Raw genomic sequence first — 20,832 nt, 5'->3', positions numbered from 1 at the left:
CTGCAGTGCACTGGAAAAATCGTGTTTAATCTCCGTTTTAGAAAATGAAAGATTTGGGGGTGACAAACCTGCTTCAGGAGTGGGACTTCCCACATTTAGTTCCAATCTTTAGAGGTAAATTCAGTGCTTGATTTCGAGTGAATGTTCATGAATAATCTCAAAAGTCGATGCATTGTTACCGTTGTTGCAGTGGTTTTATTGTGTGCATGTACGTGTGTAACTCTATATGATGGTCGCCAAGTCAGAAATATAGGCCTATGATTTTATTGGAAAAACCTCGGCTCGGCCGGCAGTCATTTTGAGATTGAAAAAAAAATGGTGCCCCAGTCTGCGCACCCATTCACTTTTGCACGTGATTTGGAGATTTTGATGAGAAAGGCTGCATTTTGAGGCTGTCATAAGAAATACCCAAATTTCATTATTTTTCCACCTTTGTGAGTCGGATTTTGCAATAAATATCTGTCTATGCATTAGATGTGTAAAGTTTGCATTGCGTATCTTATAGATTCTACTAGAATTGCGCAGATACGCATGTGCGCAGACTATGGTACCTTGAGCGAAGTTCGTGCAGGATCCACTCCACTTAATTACCACTAGGGCCTACACCATGCTCCACTTACACGAACTTCGAGACCATGAACTCGATCTGATATTCTGAGTGACAAAAGGTGGGATTTTATGGGGGTGAAATATGAAATTCATGCAACATCACGATCTTTACACAAAGTTTCACTTCTTTCCATGCTTCTATTAGTATTAGTCTCAAAATTGGTGATTTGAATTATAGCCTACATGAACTGTGATGAAGATCCTCACACATAAATAATTCACTGCCGATGATCGCATGCGGATGCGATATGCGCGAGGTACCGGGTCCGGTACAAGCTCGGACCGGGCCGTCCTCAAGCACATAGCCTACGTGTAATGTAGGCCTGGCTAGATCTATTTCTAGTCAACTTTATTCAATTTTGTACGTCTACATATGTGTATGTTAAACCCCATTAAAATCTAGGTCTATACTATAGGTCCAAACCTAGATCTAAATCCTGGCCTAGCTTGGCCAATAGTCCCTTATTATTGGCCAGCCTAGCGAGGACAGGCCTACATGCAAATAGCAACAGATCTAAATGTTACATTGTAATTGCAGATGTATGTACAGTTTGTGAATGATCAGAAACTAATTTTGAATCTGAGATACAGGAATTACATTTAGGTTGACTTCATGTAAATTCCCCACTGTGCACAGGGGAATTTTTTATTGAGAATTTCTACAATTTATCCACTTATTCCATCAGTTCTCTATAGAATAGTCAGATAACTTGTGTAATAATTAATGTTACTATTCTTGATCTTTGATTCATGTTTATCACAGTTAAATGTTGCAGAAAATGAGCACGAAGAAGACACCTACTGGATGCAATATTACTCATCACCTGACAACATTGTTGTTAATGTGACGAACCTCGGTACCGAGATATGAGTTGACTAGAGGAAACCCGCGACCAAGCACAGCAGAAATTCTTGACAAATATCTACAGCTTTTGGGAATGGTAAAATAACTTGATTACTTAGTGCAGTGGATTCGCATTATGAAAAAAAAAATTAAATTTAATTGTTCGAAGTTGAACGAAGCATTTTTGGTTATGAATTTCCAAAATTATTCTCTTTCTTGCTTGAGAATATAGTGCAAGATCATAGGATCACTTACTCTGCCTCAGTGTTAAAAATTCAGTTGCATCTTAGTTGTCATAATTCTATGATTAGTGGAAAAGTTGTTCTGAAATCCGATTGGAAAGATTAAGTTATGTCTTCTTCCCATGAATGTCAATCTCTGGCGGGGGGGGGGAGGATATTAATTTCCCCACCTAACTCCCCCCCCCCCCTCATTTTGCAAATACTAAGTATTTTTCTCCAGTGGTTAATTACTCCAATAGTGATTGAAATGTGATAAATGGTTAGAAATAGAAAGGTCAATGTCAAAGCTCACTAGACTTTACTTGATTTGTGCAGTGTGTGCATGTGACCTAGGGTTTTTGTTACAAACATTGATAAGTTTTATTTTTTTATTTAATGAGCAATATTTAGCATGACTTTAATTACAATGTACCGGTAATGTATGAAAACATGGTATTGCTGGTAATTGTATTATGTGTTATACAGCTTATATATAAATACTTATTTCATTTTCAGATTGATCAAGACTTTGATTTAACAATTGATGCAGCTCCTGGTGCCCTTTTCACCATGTGGCCAAAGTTGTCCAGGCAGACTTTGGAATTTGCGGAGAAGATTAATCCAGGGTATAGAAAGATCCTAGGGGCTGGAGTGGACCAGAAAATGACGCAGAGTAAGTTTTAGTCTTATAGTTATACTCAATTCAAACTTACAGTAGCAGTGCGAAGACTTTTACAAAGCTGCATCAAGTAGCATTTAAACTGCAAAAGAGGATATTTCCTCTCCAGGTGTGTAAGAATAACAATGCTTACAATTTAAAGTGAAATCAGTGTTCTTATGTACACCGAATCCTGTCCAACATAATTAGTATAGTTAATGGACCTCATCGAAACAAGCAAGTGATGTTCTACAGTAACATACACCAATTCAGAGTAATGATTTCTGAAGAGGAAGTAACACAGACCCTTTTTTTTTACTATCGTGTTGCACAAGCCATTAAAGAGAGATAATTGACTCTCAACATAATACCAGCTGAACACTGCGCACAGCATTATCAGCATTATTCACCATTATTGCATTATTGTGTAGGGGGGGGGGGCACTCATTCTTACACTCAAATTTCCGTTCCAAGGCATAGCATTTTTAGCCTATTAAGAAAAAGAACAAAGAAAGCCACTCCAAGGCATATTATTTTCTTCTCGTGAAAAAGGAATCCGCTCCAAAGCTTCGCATATTTTCTGTTATGCCGTTCGATCGATCTGCTACAATGAGTCGTAATTTTGAAAAAGCAGCCGCTGCAATGAACGCTGTCTGACCATTGCCTCTGTGCTAGCGCACCTGCCGCCCATGCTGCCGGTCTAGCTGCATGCACGTATGCCCGTTCCATAGGGATGCATGAAGGCACTCACATGCAGGCGACTCGTTCCAAGGACCCCCGATTTCACAAACATTTGTAGTTCTGAAGCCCGTTCCGAGGACCCTCCTTTTTACAATTAGCCCACTCCAAGGCCCCCGTTTTTTGTCTCGCCCGCGGCACACCCCCACCAATTTTTGGGTCGAGTGCCCCCCCCCCCCCCCCCCCCCCGGATTGTGTAGCAGTAATGCATTGCAGGAATTTCAAATGGGAACACTGACATAACATGAATAACTTTGTACTCAAGGCTTTTAATCAAACTTGGAGAGAAGCATGGTTATATGCAAATTTATTTCAATTTTACCAAACATGAGGGTCACCTCATGGGTCAGGCTGATGATGAGCATGGGTCAAAGTTAAGCCTATTAGGGCAAGTTTTGTATTACAGCTCATAACGTTTGATCCATGTACAGTGTATGCCCATTTTTTTTTACCAAACTTGGATGGTAGATGTCCCCGGGGGAGTGGGGGGGGGTTGAAGGTCACCTCCAGGTCAAATGTTACAGCAGGGGTTGAAGAACTTTTGGAGCTCATTGTTAGGATTTTGGTTTGTTTGTTTGTTTAAATTTCTATCATCACTCATAAATTGTTACCAATCTAAGAGAGATGATGTTCTTCAGAGATTTGAAGGTCACCTCCAGTTCCAAGGTCACAGGCAGGGGTCAACAAGCCTTTTGAATATAAAATGATTTTGTTGTATATTAATGGGTGATACACATTTTGGCTGAAATCACCATGGTGAATCCCTTTATTACCTTCAAATATCTCAATTATATACTTGTACCCATTCCACTTGTAAGATTGAATCTCACTTGCAGGCAAACACATTTAGTTTGAAAATGCTGATATCTCCTCACCTTCATCTTTCTTTCCTATTTTCTTTGCTCCCATTCTTATTTTGTTTTCCCTGCACCGGTCACTTCTTTGCTCAAACCGTATTTTCATTTATACAGGTCAACAATGAAGAAAATTTGGCTTTCAGTACTTCCTGGGATTTTGATCGGCAGAACGAAAGGGGAATGAGGCAAATTAAATGTGCCGTACTTCAAAGTCTTGAATCTTTCATCAATCTCCAATTAGTAAGTATTGATTATCATCTTACTTTTTCAAAGTTTTTATTTATTTATTTATATATTTATTTATTTTTTGGCCAATTTAGGTTAAAGCTCTGATTTTCCTGAACAATATTAGAACGTTACTGTTGGCAATCTTTGAGAGCACTTAGGTTTGACTGTAGCGCATGCTCACTTGACCAAGGCAAGTGAAAATATCAAAGTGCTTAAGTTGCTTACCCAAAAAGGTAAAAAAAAAAAATTAATGTGGGCAAGTAAAATTTTGACCCCAACATTGAAATCTGTTCAGGGCAGCTATCTGACTGTATTTGTTCTATCTAATAATCCTGATACTAAATTAAGTATCTCAATTCTGTAGCGCAAATCATAACAACGGAATAAGTTCACACAATGACTTAGTCAATACCTATTCTGCATGTATGTCATGGTTGTTGGATGTCTATGCAAAACTGCACATCTTGCGAAGACTTGAAATCTCCTTAAATGCAGTTCTCTAAACTCAGAAAAATACCTCCTATGGTTTTACCTCAATAATGTAATGAGATCAACGCTGATTCATGTTATTTATTTTGTGGGGGGGAGCAATAGAAGTCCTTCTTAAAGGGATGGTCCGGGCTGAAAATATTTATAGAGTAGAATTCACTGAGCAAACTGCCAAAAATTTCATCAAATTGGATAACAAAGTTATTGAATTTTAAAGTTTAGCAATATTTTGTGAAAATAGTCGTCATGAATATTCATTAAGTGGGCTAATGACGTCACATCTCCACTTGTTCTTTTGTATTTTATTGTATGAAAATAGGTTTATTCAATTTTTTTCTTCCAAGAACTAGAAAAATTGGATTGACATTTCATTTAGTGCATTAGATATTGATTGCTGCAACTTATTTCATTATAAAGGAGACATACATTGTATTATTCACACAAGTATGAAATAATGAAAAAATATGGTTTTATGTAATAACATAAGAAAACAGAAAGTGGAGATGTGACATCATCAGCCCACCTAATGAATATTCATGACGACTGTTTTCACAAAATATTGCTAAACTTCAATAACTTTATTATTTGTTATCCGATTTTGATGAAATTTTCGGCATTTTGTTCAGTGAATTCTACTCTATGTATTTAAGACATGAATATTTTCAGCTTTTGACCATCCCTTTGAAGATATTGGCTAACAATACCACAATTAAAAAATCTGAGCTGCATGATTTCCCATGCTGAAAATCGTAAGTTGACCAGATTCACTTGCCCATTTCATTATACATGATGGCCCAAAAAGAATAGAACAATTTAGATCTTTAATTTCAGTGATATAGCCAAAGTGTCATTGTATTGGATATTTCTTTTTTTTGGTAGAATGATGTAATTGTCATGTTTTGTGAACCCTTGTCATTATGATTTTCGAAATATCTTGTATTTCCCACTCCTGTATTACCAACCCTGCTCTTAGTATGTAAGGTATAATACAGATTATCCAACTAGATGTCTGTGTGATTGGTCTTCTACCCCCTTCGATTCTTTGTTTTGCACTTTATTTAGGAAGGAGCATGAAGAAAAAGAAGATGAACAGGAATTGACAATGGCGCGTTCCATACCTGGGAGTGATTGCACAGTGGCACCCTTGGACCTAATTTCACCCGGACCTAATTTCACCCTGACATCAAGTTGGTTTTAAGGAGAACCATGAGAGAAATTAATAAATTAAAGTTTGCTGAATATCAAAGAATAACAGAGTTATGAGGCTTCAAAGTTTTAAATTTGTGACATGACATGCGAGCAGCTCCCAATATGTCAATCATGTAATATAAATTCCATAAATTGCCATTTTTTAATGGTTTTCATGATAATTAAATGGGTTTTTATCAGGAGCTTGTATGAAATAATGTTTCTGATAACATTGAATCCACAGGTAAAATCATTTTCCAATTTCCCTAGAAAAGGCACTTGTATAGAATTGATATCACATAAAATATGGGGAGCTGCTCGCATGTGAAGTCACAAATTTAAAACTTCATAACTCTTATTCTTGGTGGATTTTCACCAACTAACATGCAATGTCAGGATGAACCTTGCCTTTAAACCTTATATTGGCAGCCTTTCATTGACATTTACATACAGTATTTTAGGTTTTGTGAGCAAGTATATGAAAAAGGTGCTAATTAACACCTACTTCCCCTTCTTAACCCTAAACAGGCAGGGGGGGGGGTTTAAAACAACCTTCCCCCAACATTATCTGCGATCATTCCTCCGCGGGAGATTTGTTGACCCTGCCACTCTCAGAGTTTATACTAAGTCTCGCGCATCTTTTGAGACCAAATTTACGATGCCCAGGTACGTTGTCCCGAAATTATGCAACATTTCGTAAGTTCATGTCTGACCAAAAATTGTTCCAAAACGTGATTTCGTCCACAAAGTCAATGCAAATTGAGTTTTCTCATCTTATTCATAAAGCTATGATTTTTACTTTAAACAGCAGAAGTCAATTGATTTTAGCATAATTATATGCTTCAAACAGGCTGTGCTATAATATAAATCTGGTGAAAAAAGGTTGAAAAACAATAAAATACATAAGAAATTGATTTCCAAACTGAAGTTTTTTTCAATTGCGATTGTTAAGAATGCTACAAAGAATATTTTTACCAAAAATTAGCATTCTGGGAGCTTTATGGTATGAAGTGAATTAGAGCAAAAAAATATGATTTACCCATAAATTAATTCATATAAAATAATATCATTATTTGGAAAATTTTACCATACAGCCTTGTAGATTACATCGCACACTACCAGCGTGCAAATTGCTCGCGTGATCGGCAGGGGGGGCACTTCCATTCACGAGTGGATACCATGCGCGACCATGGGGTCTCGAAAAGCACCCTAAACACGTAATTTCCATATTCGGAACATGCACCCCTTAACAAGTATTGGCGTGTGAAACCCTACCCTTAACAACTATTGGAAACAAAACGATACTCTTGGCAAATATTCCCTGAAATGAACCCCTAAACAAGTACAGGAATGTTTTATTGTTACGGGTCCTTCGGTTGTCTGCTTTACCTTAGTTGGTTTGGTACGACCCCATCTTCTACTCTACGTGCAAATCAGACTCTAAACACGAAGTGTTAGGGCAAAAAGGACATCCTTTATGAAACATTTTTATTTTGTTTTATCGTCCCCGCAAATTTGACCCTAAACACATGATTTTCCTAGCGAAATAGATACCCTTTTTTCATTATATTTGTGTTTTTTACACCATTATCACGTTACGTACGCAACGTGCCATGTCATTAAAAAGACATCCTTTTTACCTGTTTTTTAGGTCGCGCATGGTATCCACTCGTCAATGTAAGTGGCTCCCGGGGCACCCCCCCCCCACAGAGCAGCCAAAAAAGCCTGGTCTAGTTGGGGTTAAGAGGAGTGCTCGTTTGTTATTCTATTGATCACATGTAAATATTTTTAGGTCAAATGGCATTTTTTATGACGGTTGGCTAATTTAAAGAGTTGTTTGAATAATTTCACCTTTTGGTGCAGAAGAACAGTTCTTGTTATCTTTGTTGTAAGAACTTTAAGTCCAGTACACATCATCTTTCCAGATTTCATGCAAATACAAGAAAGAATCTTCTAAGGCATGTCTGAAACATTTAGATGACAATCTTTATTCCAACTTGTGCCAGGATAAATTTGACTCATTTCGATACTTTCTCAATGCTAATTATAATGTTCCATCGTTGAATTTATTTAAAGGTCAAGTCCACCTCAGAAAAATGTTGATTTGAATCAATAAAGAAAAATCAGACAAGCACAATGCTGAAAATTTCATCAAAATCAGATGTAAAATAGGAAAATTATGACACTTCAAAGTTTCGCTTATTTTCAACAAAATAGTTATATGAACGAGCCAGTAAAATCCAAATGAGAGAGTCGATGATGTCACTCACTATTTCTTTTGTTTTTATTGTTTGAATTATACAATATGTCAATTTTTACGAATTTGGCAATTAGGACCTCCTTGCCTGAAGCACAAAATGTTAAAATAATGGAATTCCACGTGTTCAGGGAGGAATGAAACTTCATTTCACATGACAATGATGAGAAAATGAAATATTTCATATAATAAAATACAAAAGAAATAGTGAGTGAGTGATGTCATCAACTCTCATTTGGATGCAACTAGCTCGTTCATATAACTATTTTGTTGAAACTTTAAAATGCCATAACTTTCTTATTTTACATCAGATTTTGTTGAAATTTTCAGTGTTATGCTTTTTGAATTTTTCTCTTTTTATTCAAATCAAGTTTTTGTTGGGGTGGACTTGTCCTTTAAATATTCAGCAACTGAACATTTGCTCAATGCATTAAAACCGAAGGATCTTTTGTACCATAATTGGATACCACCCTCTAATTTTTCATCCATTGCACACTTATTTCACTTTGGCCTGCAGTAATGCTGAGCTTGGGTCTGTAATAGGACATATATTTCATATTTGCTTTGCTCACATAGTATTCAGTGGCTACACCCTAAATAGACTGGGCTATTTCGACGCCTAAGAAGACGGGGAGGGGGGGGGGCTAATTCAGCCCCCCTACGATCTCCGCCGTGGATGGCGCGATCGAGACGAAAATTGGCACACGTGTTACCCATGGCATTATCACAAAACTATAACATCAAATTCTGCAAAAAATTGCATGTCTCATTAATTATGCTAATTTATGCGTAAAATCATAGATTGCTCTAATTAATAAAATAATGCCCCTGAATTGCTAATTTTTGTTTCACATACTCTAGATAGGCATCTGATCAAATTTATTTTTAAAAAATTTCAACATCACATTTATTTTCTTATGTGTTCTATTGTTTTCTAAATTTCTTTTGTTTTTCTTTGTTTATCTACTTTTTTCAATGGAAATTGTAGGAGACTTTGACCATAAAAAAGATAAAATTAATAGGTTTTAAGCAGTAAAAGGAAAAATATTGATACATTTATGAATTTTGGCTAAAAACACTATTTGCATTGGATTTGTACACAAATTCACGTTTTTGATTAATTTTGGGTCTGCATGCACTTACGAAATGTTGCGTAATTTCGGAACGGCGTACCCGGGGGTCACAATTTTGGTCTCAAGAGTTGCGCCAGACTTGAAAGTAAAAAGTTAGTGAGCGACATGGTCAAAAAATTTTGAGGGGAGCTGAATCGGTCCCCCCCTCGACATTTTTTTCGTAATAAAGCTGCCGTGTAAAGTTTTTTGACCGCGTCGCTCACCGACTCTTTACATTCAAGTCTCGCGCAACTTTTGAGACCAAATTTCCGACCCCCGGATACGCGGTTCCGAAATAACGCATTTCGTAAGTGCTTGCAGACCCAAAATTTAACAAAAATGTGAATTTGTGTACAAATCCAATGCAAATAGAGTTTTTAGGCAAATGTATCATTATTTTTCCTTTTACTGATTGAAATTTATTAATTCCATCTTATTTATGGTCCAAATAAGTCCCCGACAATTTCCATTGAAAAACAATAAAAAATTGAGAAATACATAAGAAATTTAGAAAACAATAAAATACATAAAAAAAATTAAATGTGATTTTGAATTTTTTTTTGTACATTTGATCAGATTCATATAAAGTGTCTGTGTACCCCAAATTTGCATTTTAGGGGCATTATTTAGTTAGTTAAAGCAAAATTTTGATTCTACGCATAAATTAGCATAATTAATTAGCAATGAGCTTGTTCGCAGAAAATGATCTTGTAGTTTTGTAGATTATGTGACGGGTAACACTCGTACCAAGTTTTGTTGCGATCGAGATCATAAGAGGGGCTGTATCAGACTATCAGCCCCCCCCCCCCCAGTCTTAGGCATCAAAATAGGTTGAAATAGATGTAATATTTATGAGTCTTGTTATTTGCAATGTTTCATGAAATTGTAATGACATTTTTGTCTAAAGTTATCATGCCAATATTCAATGTAATTTTCATTAATTTATGTATCAAATAGCTATTTGAAATATGAAAAAATGTGAATTCTTCACTGTTGCAAGTTAGTTATCAGAGTACTTCTTAGATATAATGCCTGGATTGAGATTTTCTGCATACTTAAGATCACTACAAGGATCCCCATCTTTTTAGGATAATGTTAATCTTTCGCATTTGTGAAAGCACACAGGTGTCTGATTTTCTTGTAAAAAAAGCGGGGGGGGGGGAATAAAATAAATTACTGTTACTGAAACAAGTAATAACATTTCTGCTTTTTAAAAATATATATTGATAACAAGAGGGCAGCAAATACGTCAATGATAAGTTATGGACATTTCTTCATATTTTGTACACATTTCAAAATTTTCTACCTTTCCCTGTGCAGGATTGAATCTACTCGTCCGTGTTCCGATATAGTATGTCAGAGTCTTCCACAGTGTTACATAGTGTTTTAAGTGATACCTTGTAAAAAAAAGTTTTGGGAGTATTGCCTCCTATGTATGTAATGTAAAACATGCATACTTTACTGTGCATGTGTGAAATGCAAGAATAAATATCTTGAATGAAACTGAAAGCATAAAAGTTTCTCCTTTGCCTTCTTCTTTGCCTCCTTCTTTTATACAACCATTTTTGAACAGTTTTTTTTTATACAACCATAGTTTATACAGTTGCACAAAATTTAATCAGTATTGCATAAAAATCTTTTTACAACCCGCTGTATAAAACCAAGTTTTAAACATAATTTGTATAAAAAATTTATACAACCTGCTGTTTAAATTTTGAACAACCGAGGGTTGTATAATTTTCAAACAACAGTTGTAAGGTTCATATAGTAAACAGCGGTTGTATAAAATTTTATACAGGTTGTATAATTTTGTTTTTTCTGTGTAGAGTTCAAAATATGTATAATATTTATTCTTAATTTAACTTATATGGGCAAAAATGAGAGAAGTGGTAAAAATTGAAAGAAAAAAACAGGGAATCACCAGAACACATAAGGGAGATGAAAAATCATCTCATTTCTCTTCTTAGCTTATATAGCGTTATTTCCTTTTGTCTACGTTTTCCTGTTCAAATATCTTCTTCCCTCTTTATGTCTCTGTTATAAACTGCAGTGGCAAATTTGCCGACAAGAAGGTCTTTCTAAAACAACACTTATGATCAATCATCATGTTTAATTAATACATATATTTTGACCTCGCCGTTTAACAACGTTTATCATGTTTATCCAAACTAGGATGCATCAATTTTAAAAGAAAAACAGGGAAGTGCTCAGCGGAAAAGAAAAGGTGATGAAACAAAATCATCTCATTTTTCTTCTTAGCTTATATAGCTTTATTTCCTTTTGTCTACCTTTTCCTGTTCAAATATCTTCTTCCCTCTTTATCTCTCTTTGTTATAAACTGCAGTGGCAAATTTGCCGACGAGGAGGTCTTTCTAAAACAACACTTATTTGATTTGATTTATTGTTTTCTTCTGCATCCGTAACATTTGTATAATACATTTTTCATAACATAATAAACATAATATGTTAGCATTTTTGGCATAAATTGTAAATAAAGATTACTAAAAATATAATTCCAGACAAAAATGATTAACTATATGATGTTCACAATTTGCAGGAGAAGGATTTTCATCATAAGCAGATTGCTTGAAAAAAATGACAATCCCAAACTTATACTAATTGAATTAATACATTTTTAACATTGATAAAGCAGAATGGGCATATTCTTTCAAATAGCTGATGATCAATCATCATGTTTAATTAATACATATATTTTGACCTCGCCGTTTAACAACGTTTATCATGTTTATCCAAACTAGGATGCATCAATTTTAAAAGAAAAACAGGGAAGTGCTCAGCGGAAAAGAAAAGGTGATGAAACAAAATCATCTCATTTTTCTTCTTAGCTTATATAGCTTTATTTCCTTTTGTCTACCTTTTCCTGTTCAAATATCTTCTTCCCTCTTTATCTCTCTTTGTTATAAACTGCAGTGGCAAATTTGCCGACGAGGAGGTCTTTCTAAAACAACACTTATAATTGAAAACCTGAGGTGAAATTGAATTAATGGTCATATCATGTTTCATTAATACGTATATTTTGACCTCGCCGTTGGCCAACGTTTGTCCAAGCTGGCCGGGATGCATTTGAAAAGAAAAACAGGGAGACAGCGGAATAGAAAAGGTGATGAAATAAAGAAAAGATATAACCTCATTTCTCTTCTTAGCTTATCTTTTTTTTCCCTCTCTCTGTTTTTGGAGGTGGGTGTCTATGTTTTCCTTTTCTAATATCTTTTTCCCTCTTTATCTCTCTTTGTTATAAACTGCAGTGGCAAATTTGCCGACAAGAAGGTCTTTCGAAAAAACACTTATAATTGAAAACCTGAGGTAAATAATAAATGATCATATCATGTTTCTTTAAAATGCATTTGACCTCACCGTTAGCATCAATTTGAAAAGAAAAACAGGGAAGCAACGGAATAGACAAGGTGATGAAGAAAACCATCTATTTTCTCTTCGTAGCTTATCTTTTCCTTTTTTTTCTATTTGATGTTTTTCTCTTCTAATATCTTCTTCCCTCTTTATCTCTCTTTGTTATAAACTGCAGTGGCAAATTTGTCGACAAGAAGGTCTTTCGAAAACAACATTTATATTCAAAAGAAAATTGAAAACTTCAGGTAAATTATCATAATCATGTTTCATTAATGCATCTATGTTGACCTAGCCGTTTGGCAATTAGCGCCCAAGCTGGGATGCACCGATTTCTTTTTCTCAGTTTCAGAGGAGAAAACATTTGTCACATGATGCTACTTCTTAGTGAAAAAAGTGTATAGCACGGTGACTTATTTATACTGATACCTTTCTGAATGTATAAAAGCGGTACCTTTCCAACACTTTCTTTGACAATATTTCATTTGTAGGCTGCCTTCGGATCGTTGAGGAACACACACGCCTGGTTGTTTGCTTGCTTGTTGTAATAACTGATCACACATTTATATTGAAATCTAGAAAAAAAGAGTAGCCTTACTAAAGATTCGCCTAATTTCAGCAATCATGGATGGTATATTCAAATCGAATATAACTTCAGGAGATTTGGCATCAGTACACAGCGCTTGGTACATTGTCACCGCGTCATTTCTGATCTTGATATTGGTTACTGGTCTAGTGGGGAATAGCTTGACGGTCATCTCGGTATTCCTGTCAACTAAACTACAAACCAAAACCAATGCATTCGTGGTTAACTTGGCATTCTGTGATGTGGTGACCTGTCTGGTTATTCCTCTCGAAGTTACGACTCTACTATCATCCAATGAACCGTCACTATCAAAAGCTTATGTAGCCGCTTTGGGATTTGTGATCGCAGTTTCAACTTACACTACAATTCTTACATTGGCCACGATCGCATTTATTCGATGTATTAAGATCACTCAAACCTCGACAACCTTCGACAATTTTTTCGCAGGGCCGAAAATAGCACTCTTCATTTTGGGTGCATGGGCCTTGCCGGTTATGATAAACATTGCTTTGTACTTGACGGGATCCGATAATTTCGTTATTTATGATCCAGGAGCTAAGTTATATATGTACAATAAATTGAACTTCTACGCATTTTCTTACCAGGTAGTTGACGGAACGTTGGTAGTCTCCTCGAGTTTGCTTATTTTGGTCTCCTATATCAAAATAATTATATATGTTAGAGCTAGCACGCGAAGGGTGGCAGATTTTGCTGGAGATGTAACCCCACCAATTCGAGAAATGGCAAATGAGAACGAGCCCCCACCGATTCAGGCACGAGTGGCGCTAGGAAATCGGAACGAGTCCCGACCAATCCGAGGACCAGAGAACCAAGTACCACCTGCAAGACCAGTTCGCCCACCTCATCAAATCCCGGCTAACCGATTCAGGGCTCGTGAAATCAAGGTCACAAAGAATCTGGCACTGATTACCATCGTATTTGTCTGCTGTTTCCTTCCCTTTTTCGTCTTGATCAACAGTTCAAACCCGTTTCATATCACCGTTGGATTCTGTATTTTGTGGAGCAACTCTACAATGAACCCAATTATCTACGCCTTCACACATCCCGATTTCCGTAAGGTGTTTGTATGTATCGTAACCGGGTCTTTTAGTAAGATCCCATTCCCATCTCGACAATTGCGGGCAATGTTACAAGCTCAATGATTGGATAGAATTACCATGATTCCCATAAATAGACCAATTGGAATGTCTATTCTCTTTGGGAAGTGTATAGGGAGTCGGCAATTTATATGATGAAAATAATAGGAAATCTTCTTTATATCAAACTGAAGAATATTTTTAGATAGCAGGGCAAAAAAAAAAGATCAGACGTATCAGGAATGGGTGTGAATTTTGAGAAAAAATTAAATCAAATATGAATGAAAATTAAAGGAGCATCTGCTCGTGTATGATTATTATTGGAGTTGAATACATCGGCGGATCCAGGGGGTGGCGCAGGGGGCCCCCCAAAAATATTTGAAAAAAATAAAAAATAAAAGAAAAATAAAAGAAAGAAAAGGCGCCGCTTGAAAAAATTATACACTGATATAACATTAGCAACAATAAAGGAAAGACCACCCCTCAGCAAAGCACAATTATATCATCTTCCTTATCTTTTCTTTTAACTACCTTTTCCCCAACAACTTCGCCGGTAGCAATGCGCTGCCTGCATCTCACTGGCGCCAATCAAGAATAATAAGCTCCACCTTAATCTAAATCGGCGCCGGACAAGAATAATCAGCGCTATTTGGTTATAAATCGGCGCCATGCAGTCAAGAAAAATCGGCGCCATGCAGTCAAGAAAAATCGGCACTGCCATGCAGAGTCTTAACCGGCGCCGATCAAAGATAATTATTAGCGCCACCTAAATCTAAATCGGCGCCGGACAAGAATAATCGGCGCCATCTGGTTATAAATCGGCGCCGGTAAAGAAAATTCGGCGCTGCCTGAGTTCTTAACCGGCGTCGATCAAGGATAATCAGCGCCACCTATTATCTAAATCGGGGCTGGTCAAGAATAATCAGCACTGTCAAGAATAATCGGCGCCTCCTGGTTCTAAATCGATTATGAATTGCCGCTGCCTGAATCTTACGGGACGTCGGTAAAAATAATCAGCACTACGTGTTTAAATCGGCGCCGGTCAAGACAAATCGGCGCTGCCTTCAGTTTGTCTTAACCGGCACCACCTAGATTTAAATCGGTGCCGGTCAAGAATTTCTGTAGCAAAACCCCATACTTTTCATCATTAAATAGGTGCATAGAATGTCCCATTTTCAGTTCTGAACCTCAAAGGAACTGTTCTTTATTAAAAACGTCCATTAAACTGTCATTTTTACAGATCGAAATATCAAAATATTAAGCTCGCGCTTCGCGCTCGCATCTATTTTTTTTTTTAGATACCCATCTTAATCATTGGTACCAAAAAAGCTTAGAATATCAAGCTTTCCGGTCAGAATATTAAGAAATTTCAGCACGCCCTCGGCACTCGCATTATCTGTGTAGTGACATAATCCTCCACATGAGTTACTACAAACAGTCCTAAACAAGCACCTTTTCCCTGTTTTCAGGTCAGTACACATTAAAAAGTTCAGCTCGCGCTTCGCGCTCGCATTAATTTGTCGGTGAGATATGTGTCTCTATCTCATGAGTCATATATATATATATAAATCTTGTCGTGTGTATTCTTGGACTTGTGTTACTGGGCTGGTATATTCCTACTCTGTTCCTGAATCTACTACTATTGGATTTGGCGCATTACAAATCACATATATTATATTATTATATCGTATATAAGTATTTACCGAAAGTACACTTTAAAAACTGTGGTGTTAAAACAGACACCAATTGGTGTTAATAGAGGACCACATCCTGCAGCAGAGGTGTTAAAATTACACCCTAAAGATTGAACATAACACCATAGAGTGCAAATATAACAACCAAAGGTGTTGTAATAACACCTATAGGTGTAAAACTAACATCACCAATTTAACACCTGTGTAAAATGACTGGTGTGGTCCTCTATGTACACCGGTTAACACCACAGTTTTTGCTGTGTATATGTGACATGAGTCTTATTTTTGTACTTGTCCGATATTGTAATACAAGTTTTTACTGAAGTCATAATTACGAGTGTATATATTTCATTTTGAAATTCTAATTACCCACTTCTGTATATTGCAATTTTTTCTCAGTACAATGTACATAATGTATCTGTTTCACTTGTTACTTCTGCCAACTTTCTATATAAACAGAAGTCTTCGCCCTCTCTACTAAAGCCAAATTTGCCTTTACTATTTCCCTCTCTGCTCATTGGCTAATTCTTTCCCGCCTTTTCACGTACCCCCTTTAGGGATTTTTTTTTTGCCTTGATCATGAGCTTTGCACTGCACTTCTATTGTTAACTAGAGAGTCCAGTGATGGAGTTTCTTCACATTTTAAAGTTTATTAGTAATCGAATGTGTATATGAAGTACTAAAAGAAAAGCCCCAAAGTAAACTATAAAAAGTGTCAACATGCAGGTCGAATTTCTTTGTGCCGAAATCGTGAATCTACATGTATTGTGAGCATAGAATCTAAACGTCTTTGAGAACCAAAGTGAGAGTCTCGAAAGTATATGCTATATAATTATTACATCAATGTTTGATTATTTATCAAGAATTATACAGATGAAGAACGTAGATGTTCAGGTGTGTTTGTTTATTTGTTTGTTTTATTGTTCCTGTCTTCACATTATCAAAAGTGTTAACATTCTTTGCAGTATACAAGTTAATCCATAATTAATGTATACAATATAATCAGATAAAAAAAAACATAATCAGAACAAAAAAAATATGTGAGCATAATTGTACTTCCCTTATTGATAATAATAATAACAATAATCAAATATTGATTAAGGAACGCAGGAGACCGCCATCGTGAGCGGTTATAAATAAAGAGAAATGCCAGTAGTTGCAGTAAACACTGATTTCATGAGAAAGTCTGTAAAACCAGGCTAATTAATTGTCAGTATATCATCGAGGATCTAGATCTGGTACAGTCACATAAACTGAACTTTGTGAAATCTTGAAATCTACGCTGAAAAATATTCACACTGAAGATCACCAATACAGATAAGCGCACGAATGTCGTGTCGGACGCTTGACCCGAATCCTGTGCTTATTTGTTAATTTCTCAGCAATTACACAATTTCTTCCAGAATCCTTTGGCACATATCCTTTATTTATAAAAACAGACACTCTGGTGGTCATTTCATTGGATTCTGTGCGAACTCATTTTGATATCATTACCAAAACTGGCATTCACCTTTAAATTCATGGCAGCCTCATTAGGGTTCGTGACTAAGATTTCTATTTACGTCAAGTGGGTGCAATGCAGGTGCAGTAATGTTGCGGGTGATGCAGGGAACAGTAGAATATATATATATATATATATATATGTGTGTGTGTGTGTGTGAGGGTGTGTGTGTGTGTGTGTGTGTGTGAAATTATACATGTACATGTACAAGTGGAGGTGCCGTGGCCGAGTGGTCTAAGGCGCCTGGCTATACATGGAGAGTCCGGGGTTCGATCCCGGCCGCGGCACCTATGCCCGTGAGCAAGGCATTTAATCTACAATGCTCTTTTATCCTGCTTTCAAATAAATGGAAATGCTGTATGCATTGTTGGTACTAGGTGTGCAAAAAAAAAAAAAAATTGTGCGTGATAATTTGTTTTAAGGATTAATTGACCCATACCGACAATTGGGAATTTAAAAAAAAAAAAAAAAAAAAAAAACAGCTTTGGCACTCTTTTATATAAATATTTTGTGAAAGAAATGGATGAAGAGAAAAATGGTAGGCGTAGTTTTTCTCCAGACCTATCTGCCCTTTGGAAAAATTGGCAAGGCCAGAAAAAAAAATATATATATATAATTTTGTGAGACGAAAGTTCCAAATGGACGAGTTTGTGTAAATAGGTTATGGACAGACTTATATTGAACTTAAACATGTCATCAAATGGCGAAGTTAATAGATTATTGATATATTTAAAGGACAAGTCCACCCCAACATAAAGTTGATTCGAGTAAAAAGAGAAAAATTCAACAAGCACATCACTAAAAAATTTCACCAAAATCGGATGTTAAATAAAAAAGTTATGACATTCTAAAACTTTCACATAATTTCACAAAATAGTTATATGCACATCCGGGTCAGTATGCAAAAGAAGGAACTGATCACTCACTCACTATTTCTTTTGTATTTCATTTGTAGGAAATATCAAATTTTAAAATTTTCTCCTCATTGTTCTGTGAAAAAAAGTTTTATTTCACCCTCAACATGTAGAGTTACCATTGTTTAACATCTTATGATTCAGTCACGTTGGTCCTTATTGTCAAATCTGTAAAAATTGAAATATTGTGTAGTTTAAACAATAAACAAGTGGAATGCCTCTGGCCGTCTCACCTGCATCACGCAGTTCAATATAGCAGCAGTGCTGACTTTGAATACTACTCTAACTTGCACAAGATGTTCAGTGATACATGGTTACTCTTATGTCCACTTTTTATGAACTAGACCAATAAACTTACAGAGATATGATGGTAATTCAACAGATACACCCAATTCGGCCAAGGTTCATTGACCTTTGACCTTGGTCATGTGACCTGAAACGCGCACAGGATGTTCAGTGATACTTGATTACTCTAATGTCCAAGTTTAACGAACTAGACCAATAAACTTTCAAAGTTATGATGGTAATTCAACAGATACCCCGATTCGGCCAAAGTTCATTGACCCTAAATGACCTTTGACCTTGGTCATGTGACGTGAAACTCAGGCAGGATGTTCAGTGATACTTGATTAACCTTATGTCCAAGTTTCATGAACTAGGTCCATATATTTTCTAAGTTATGATGACATTTCAAAAACTTAACCTCAGGTTAAGATTTCGATGTTGAATCCTCCAACATGGTCTAAGTTCATTGACCCTAAATGACCTTTGACCTTGGTCATGTGACATGAAACTCTGATAGGATGTTCAGTAATACTTGATTAACCTTATGGCCAAGTTTTATTAACTAGGTCCATATACTTTCTAAGTTATGACGTCATTTCAAAAACTTAACCTCAGGTTAAGATTTGATGTTGACGCCGCCGCCGCCGCCGTCGCCGTCGGAAAAGCGGCGCCTATAGTCTCACTTTGCTTCGCAGGTGAGACAATAAAAAACAAAAGAAATATTGAGTGTGAGACATCATCGAATCTCTCATTTGCATGTGACTAGATTGCGCATATAACTTTTCGTGAAAAATAAGCGAAACTTTAAAATGTCATAACTTTCTTATTTTACACCCGTTTGCTGAAATTGTCAGCATTATGCTTGTCTGATTTTTCTCTATTGATTCAAATCAATATTTTTTTTTCTGGGGGGCTTGACCTTTAAACACAATGATAGCTACTTGAAGAGTATACAAGTCGGCAACTTTTAGATTTTTTGTGATAAATATATAGGAACGATGTGAGCCAATTAAGAAATGCGATATCCTGCACAAAGAAATGCGAATAACTCTCTTTTGTGATTTGAAAAAAAAAATCTTAATGGGAACACAGTATACATATTCCATGCCTTTCATTAATGGATCAGAAAATTTAAACCTAAAAGTTTCAAGAAGTTGGAAATTCAACTTCAGTGTGTGAGCGAGCGAGGGTATCATCCATGGTTAAAGGTCAAGTCTATATACCCCAACAAAAGTTGATTTGAATAAAAAGAGAAAAATCCAACAAGCATAACACTGAAAATGTAAGATAAAAAAGTTATAACATTTTAAACTTTCGCTTAATTTCATAAAACAATTATATGCACATCCTGGCTGGTATGCGAACGAGGAGACTATGACGTCATCCACTCACTATTTCTTTTGTATTTTATTATATGAAACAGGTTAATTTTCTCCTCATTGTAAAATGATACAACGATTTCCTCACTGAACATGTGGAATTAGCATTGTTCAGTCAAGTTGGTCCTTGTTGTCAAATCTATATAAAAAATATTGTATAATTCAAACAACAAAAAACAAAATAAATGAGTGATGGACATCATCGACAGACACATTAAATGCCATAACTTACTTATTTTACATCTGATTGAGATAATATTTTCAGCGTTATGCTAGTTTGATTTTTCTCTATTTATTCAAATCAATATTTTTTCTGGAGTGGACTTGACCTTAAAATATTGAGATATCGGTACACTATATGGTCACACCGCCCGAGCGTTGTTGGAGCGGTCGTGGAGCGGAAGGGAAAGAGAGTCGAATTTCGCTCACAAAATTGAGGGAAAAATCGAACACCCTCAAACAATCGAAATAAAAAATGGTGAACGATAGCCCTACAACTCAGGTTCCTTCAGTTACCGATGTTTTGCAAATTGCACCTACATAATTGCGACTTTCATCTTTTTGTCTGTTTTCTTACCTATCTAAGTTTAGGGGCTAGCCTTTAATACATACATTGCCAAGCTTTGCCTTTTTTCAGCAAGCACTTCCGTTTTACTTTTGAATGCAATATTCTTATTCATTGTGTAATCGTGTTCGTTATTTCTATATCATATATTACGCCTTGTAATATGTTGATGTTGGTATGCTATGTTAATCACATTGGCCCGAATTCACAAAGGTGGACTCAACAAACTCCGTGGATTAATCCG

At 36.1% G+C, this 20,832-nt stretch overlaps 1 long non-coding RNA gene across 1 annotated transcript; it reads left to right on the top strand.

Moving 5' to 3' along the window:
• Window positions 1-251: 251 nt before the first annotated feature.
• LOC121417082 lies at window positions 252-5,807 on the top strand. Its single transcript, XR_005970308.1, has 4 exons — window positions 252-1,550; window positions 2,191-2,347; window positions 4,042-4,167; window positions 5,707-5,807. It is a non-coding gene; the product is annotated as an uncharacterized LOC121417082 (long non-coding RNA).
• Window positions 5,808-20,832: the final 15,025 nt, after the last annotated feature.

The sequence above is a fragment of the Lytechinus variegatus genome, chromosome 6 (assembly GCF_018143015.1).
Source record: "Lytechinus variegatus isolate NC3 chromosome 6, Lvar_3.0, whole genome shotgun sequence".
NCBI classification, from domain to species: Eukaryota; Metazoa; Echinodermata; class Echinoidea; order Temnopleuroida; family Toxopneustidae; genus Lytechinus; species Lytechinus variegatus.
The sequence above is the reverse complement of the archived record's forward strand: the minus strand, read 5'-3'. Positions and strand labels throughout refer to the sequence as shown.